The following is a 6,856-nucleotide window of genomic DNA, read 5'->3' on the forward strand; positions in this document are numbered from 1 at the left end:
TGAAAGGAATTAAAGCTCTTGCTACTCCTTTTGTTTGAGAAGTATTATTTTGCCTTTTCATATAAATCTATTGCGTGGTTAGAGTTTCTGGAATTTCCCTTTCCTGAACCCAATGTTTCCTAACGCTTCTAGCCCCCTCAGGGAAGGGGGCCAAGCATCAAATTGGTTATCAGAAGCTGATATTCCTATTGTTGTATCTCCAATATCCAATGATGATAGCCTGAATGAAACCATGATTACTGTCTCTGAGCCACCAATCTCTGAAACTGAAAACCTGCTAAATGAGGATTTTCAGACAGTAGGTAGAAAACAGAAACGAAAAAAACCTTCTATGAGTCCTCCTGAAATAATGGGACTCTCAAACCCAAATCCATTATCCTTTTTGCTCCAACAGTAAAAGATCAATCCTTCTCTATCAAAAATATTACTAACATTAGAATGAATCTTTTCAAAACTTTTAGATGCAGCTTCACTGTGAATGTGAACAGAGATGGTTCACTAATGGTTATGTTTCTAGACAGAAATGAAGCCTACAAAGCCCTTAGCCTAAATAAAATTGACAATATCCCTGTTACACCTGAATGGTGGAAACCAACCCTGAAAAATTCTCAGAAAATAGTACTGTACAACATACCATTGGAACTGTCAAATGACGACTTGAAAGATGGCCTTATGAACAATAAGGGGGAAATGCTGGAGGTTCTGGATGTTCATCGTATGGGCAAACTAGATTCTAAGGGAACAAGAAGTAGTAAGAGTGTCCTCTTTATCTTACCTGCTAGTTCCCAATTTGACTCAGTATTCCTTTTTTGTCAGCAAAAAGCTCATAAAATATACCAAGAAAAACCTCTTCAATGCTCAAAATGTTTTAAGCTTGGTCACTCATCTAAGTATTGTTCTTCTTCTGTGCCAGGGTGCCCTAATTGCCTTGGTAATCACTCCTTGTCTACAGAAAGTAGATGCACTGAAGTGCCTAAATGTACAAACTGTGATGGTAGACATCAATCAACAGATCACAATTCATGTCCTAAATATGTTCAACGAGCTAAAGTTTTAAAGATTGCTCTTCAAGAAAATGTTCCTTTCCCAATAGCTGCAATGGAGCTGGCCAAGCGGTCAAAAGTACCACCAGGTCCAAGAGTTAATGAGGCCAAAGAAGGGAATTTAGCCCTTCCTCAAAAACCCTGGCTACAGGTCCACAAGAACCACCCAAATCAGGCACTCATACCTCCTACTGAGACTTCTTACCCTCCATTGGCTAAGGAGCATCCCAAGGTGGCTGAAGCTAGTCCATCCCTCAACAATCCTAAAACTAAGCCTAAATCTTGGTCTGAAAGAGTGGCAGCTTTTCCTAATATTTCTACTCAAGCCATAACTATGCAAGATAGAGTTGGACCTCATATTACTAATTTAATTAAATATGTTGCATCAGTGGACCTAATATTACAATCAAATATGGCTAAAGATAAAAAAGCCAGTATAACAAAAGAAATTGCAGAATACTACTTTTCCAATTCTATTTTCAATGAAATAGGAAAAGAATTATCATCCATTCTCTCAAAATATCATGCAGGTCACCTATTCAACCCTTCCTATGTTAACTAAGCTACAGATCCTACAATGGAATTGCGTCTCTTTAAATTCAAATAAACTTGCTGATCTTATCCAATGTGCTAATGATAAGAGAATTGGAATTATTTGTCTACAAGAGACTAATCTTCATCAGTACAAGAAAATCAAAATGCCTGGGTACAAGTGCTACAGGAAGGATAGATCAACTAACAGAAAGGGAGGGGGTGTGGCAATTTTTGTTCATGATTCAATCCAACACTCCCCTCAACCCTTAACTATTTACAGGGATGAAATAGATGTTGTAGGCATATTAATTACCTTAGCTAATGGTAACTATCTTGCCATAAAATCCTTTTATAATCCATGTGGGAGTAAGGACATCCAAAGTATCTTGGAAACAGAATTATCAGGTAATAATACCTTTATTTTTGGTGATTTTAATGCCCACAGTCCTCTCTGGGAACAATCAGCAGGTAGCAACAAAGCAGGAAGAGGAATAGAGTACATATTGTCCAATTTTCCTGACACCTTGATTTTCACTCCATTTGACTTTCAGACCAGGTATAATATTTCTTCTAACTCTTTCTCAACTATAGATTTGCTTCTAGGTCCTTCTTCATATTATGATTTAGTTCAGATGGTAAAGGTGTCGTCTCTCCAATCTGATCATTGTGCAATTCTTACATCATTTCAAGATTTATGCTACACTCCCAAACCCTACGTCCCTACATTTATCAACTCCAAAGGTAATTGGTCCCTTTTTCGTGAGATATTAAATGAAGTAGATTTTTCCTTTGTTTCTCCTAATTATGATATTAATGCCATTGAGTCTAATTTGAGATCAATCCTGCTGGAGTCAGCTAAATCGGCAATTCCAATGACTAGGGTACGTTTTTACAATGGCTCCAAAAGACCCAAGAATTGGTGGAATGATGAGTGTAGGGTTGCAGTTCTGGCAAAAAGAAAGGCTCGTAAAATGTTTCAAAAGCACCCATCTCAGTCAACAGCAATCTTTTATAAGCAGTCATGTGCTAAGGTGAAACTAGTTTGTAGGAGAGCTAAACAGAGTACATGGCTGAATTTCAGCTCAAGTATCAGTTTTAGAACCCCAATTTCAAAGGTCCACAATTTCATTAGCCAACTAAATAGTGGAAAGCAGCCTAATGATGACCGTAGATATGATATCATTCAGGATGGATATCCAATTGTATCAGATAAAAAGAAGGCAGATCTGTTTACCAATGTTTTTAAAAACGATTGCTCAGATTTTCATCCCAGCCGACCTCCTTTTTGTAATCTCCCTCTTACCTGTTCTTATAAGGGTACTCTGATGAAACCTTTTTCCCAAGATGAATTTTGTGTAGCACTTAATTCTCTTAACATCAAGTCTTCCCCAGGTTATGACGGTATTTATATGAAGTGGATTCTTGAGTCCCCAAAGGTGTTTCATACAGCCCTCTTAAGTCTTTATAATCTTATTTGGTCAAGTCAAAAGTTCCCAGATGCCTGGAAGATTGCTCAGGTATTCCCAGCTTTAAAACCTTCTTATTCATCTAATGATCTCAAGTCTTACCGTCCTATATCAGTATTACCTTCCTTTAGTAAAGTTCTGGAAAGGCTTGTCTTATCAAGAATTGAGTGGTTTTCTGAAGTCAACAATCTCTTTCCTAGTGAACAAACAGGTTTCAGAAAAGGACATAGCTCTTTAGATAGCATTACCCGGCTAGAAATTGATGTTTGTAACTCCCTCAAAAAAAGACATATCACAATGGCTGTTCTGTTTGACTGGTCGAATGCCTATGGAAATGTAGTCCACAATAAATTATTGGAAATCCTAATAAATCTTGACTTCCCGTATCCTTTTATAAGTTTTATAAAGTCTTTTCTAACTGATAGATATTTTTACGTTCAAGTAAATCAGTCTAGAAGTGAGCAATGCCCCATTACGAGAGGACTTCCTCAAGGTGCAATATTGAGTCCTCTTCTATTCAGCTTGTATGTTTCTGAATTTCAAGTATCTCATGCATCATTTGGCCTTTATGTAGATGATTTGATCATTTGGAAGTCAGGAAGGGATATTAGCATTCTTCAAAGCATTATTCAACATGATATAAGTCTAGTCCAGAGATTCTCTTTAGCATTTGGCTTCCCAATATCAATCAGTAAAACTAAAGCCATTATATTTACTAATGGTACTCTAGATCCTCCTAATCCTCTGACAATTTTCTCAAGGGAGATCCCATATTGCAATTCAGTGAAGTTACTTGGTTTATTAATGGATTCTAAAATGCAGTGGCATGAACATATTAATTCTTTGAAATCTCTGATTATTCAGAGACTTTGTATTCTAAAAAGACTTGCTGGAAGTAAGTGGGGATGTCACCCAAAGAATATTTTGGATTTTTACAAATTATATATTCGTTCAAATATAGAATATGGGATTCAAATAGTTTCAGCTCGTCCCCCATCCTCATTCAAAATCCTTGAATCTTTACAAAATTCTGCTATTCGAATAGCTTTGGGTGTGCATAAGCATACTCCTCTGTCAAAGTTAAGAACACTGTCAGGATTGGTGTCCCTAAGTGAAAGAGCATCTAGTCTAAGGATAAAGTATTTCTCGCAAATCCAGGCTTATGGAGCCAAGCATGCTGTATATGCACATACCTTTGCTGAGAAGTCAGCCTATCCCAATGCCCATTCATCATGGAATCAGTTTCAACTGGAGGTCCCAAACTGGAATCAACATTCGCTTCATGCATATCCCTTTACTGAGTCCCCCCCCATGGGAAATGAGTCCTCCAAGCTGTCAAGTAGAACTTATCTATATTAGTAAAGATTTGATTCCTAATTATGAGATCCAGACTATTTTGGCTGAACACATCTCAAAGGCTTACCCCAACTATACAAAAATATATACTGATGGATCCGTCCAGAGGGAAAGAGCTGGAGCAGGAGCATGTATCCCATCCCTGAATTTGAATATTTATTCTCCTCTCCCATTGGGATCTTCTATCCTGTCTGCTGAATTATGTGCCATCCGCCTGGCCTTGGATGCTCTTATAAATTATAACATTGAATCTGAAAATATACTCTGTCTCTCTGACTCTAAATCAGCATTACTACTGATCCAAAATATTAATAGAATTGCTAATGACAAAGATTTATATAATATTAGAAGACAGCTTCTTAATCTTAAGATCAAGGAAAATGAAGTTTATTTTCAACATGTTCCTAGTCATAAAGGTATAAAATATAATGATATGGCTGATTCTCTAGCAGCAAAGGCTTCCATGTTATCTCCTAGTCCTTCCTCTGACCTCAATTCACGAGATATTATCAGGCAAAGATCCAAAGTTAATCACAGTACATTAATGTTATCTCCATTTCATACAAGATTAAATACAGTGCTATATTACCAACTGAAATCAGGTGCCCTACTTCTAAATAGCTTGTTATTTAATTGGAAGCTACATCATTCCCCTTTATGCCGAATCTGCTTTTCAACAGAGGAAACAATCCAGGATATTTTATTTGATTGCCAGGCTCAGAGTGAGGAGACTGTTGCTCTTAAGCGTTTCTGCTCCTTGGCTAAGATTCCAAATACTTATACAGCTATCCTGGATTCTAACCTGCCATGGGAAATTGATCGTAAGATATTTGAGGCAGCAATTGATACCTTAAAGAAGAGAAATATTGTTTAATAAGGAATAAAGCTTGAAGAAGTCAATTTTTAATGGGACGCGATTTATCCATAGTTTTTGATTGTGCAGAAGAGAGCGGGAATGAGGAGGAAAAGCCGTATTGGTACCGGCCGGCCTAGTGCCTTAAACTGCTGGGGACAGGTAGCTCAGGTACTCGCACTTCCCACAATCAATAACAGTGTATTATTGTTCATAATCGTATATATTCATTGTTCGCAGACTGGAGCAGAATAGCGCTTCCAGTAGCTAGTTTTTCTGAAGAAGAAGTCAAAGAGGTGAAAGGATTTGTTGTTAGTCCATATACCTCCCTACAATTTTTGGAACTGGAGAAAGGTTTAAAAAAAGGAATTATTCAAAATGAACAGCTGTAGCCAGATTTGTGCATACAATTGGTTTCAAACTGTAGGTGCTATTATGGTCATTTTAGATTAAGTGTCATATTCCGTACGGAACATGACTGTTGGCCAACTTCTGGGCATACACTTGATAAATGGCCTTAATTTCTCGTAAAGTAGGCTAGACCTGTTTAGTAGGCTAGACCTTTTATTTTCTAGGCCTATATGATATCTCCCATATAATTGGTTTAGTCAGAAATTTAATCTCCTTGAAAGTGATTCTTGTGAATGCAATAACAAGGTTTAATAGGCCATTTGGCTTAGAACTTAGTCTACTGTCTGAGTATTACAATCATAAGGATTGGTTTGTAACAATTAAGGATAAAAAAAAATTCATGGACTATGGTATCAATTTTTTCGTATTATCCGTAAAATTCTAGTTAATTGACTTCTTGCTATCTTGGAAAGGGTTTGGGTTAGGAAAATGAAACTTTCAGGGATGAATCTACAGACTAAAGTATGTCCCGGGAAAGTATTTTAAAGTACCCATCTCCACTCCTTCTCCCTCTAGAGGGCCCTGAGATTTGCCTACTTGACAGGTCAATACCTATTGAAATTTTGACAAAACAACATTTTACCTAATTTTCAGTTACTAGTTGCTTTTTCTCTGCCTTTAGTTCTGAAATTGTGATTCCTGTTATTTGAGTAGAATTTTGAGTCATATCAATGTTTTTTTTCAAAATTTAGGAAATGTATTTGCATATCATAAAATAGAATTGAAATAGAAATAAAACCTTATAAAATAGAATTAAGCAAAGTTAAGATGCTGGAAACAATTTTGTTGTTCTTCAACTAAGCAGAAGATCTATTTTGCAAGGTTTAACTTTTATAACATACATATTTTTAAAGGTCATCAAAGGTCAGGGCCCTCTAGAGGAGAAGGAATGGAGGTAGTTGCTTCAAAATACCTTCCCAGGGGATACTTTAGTCTGTATATTCATCCCTGAAAGTTTCATTTTCCTCACCTAACCCCTATCCGAGATAGCAAGAAGTCAATTAACTAGAGTTTTACCATATTATCTTCTGATGTTCACTATTGATATATAAAACTGATAATTGATAAAGAATATTGTAATGTTAATAGCAACTTCAGAAACAATGCTTGGAAATTTGCTAATTTGATAAAATTTTACTTTAGGACTTTTGGCTATCTTGGAAAGGGGTTAGGTTGAGAAAATGAAACTTTCA

The sequence above is a fragment of the Artemia franciscana genome, chromosome 17 (assembly GCF_032884065.1).
Source record: "Artemia franciscana chromosome 17, ASM3288406v1, whole genome shotgun sequence".
Taxonomy (NCBI): Eukaryota; Metazoa; Arthropoda; class Branchiopoda; order Anostraca; family Artemiidae; genus Artemia; species Artemia franciscana.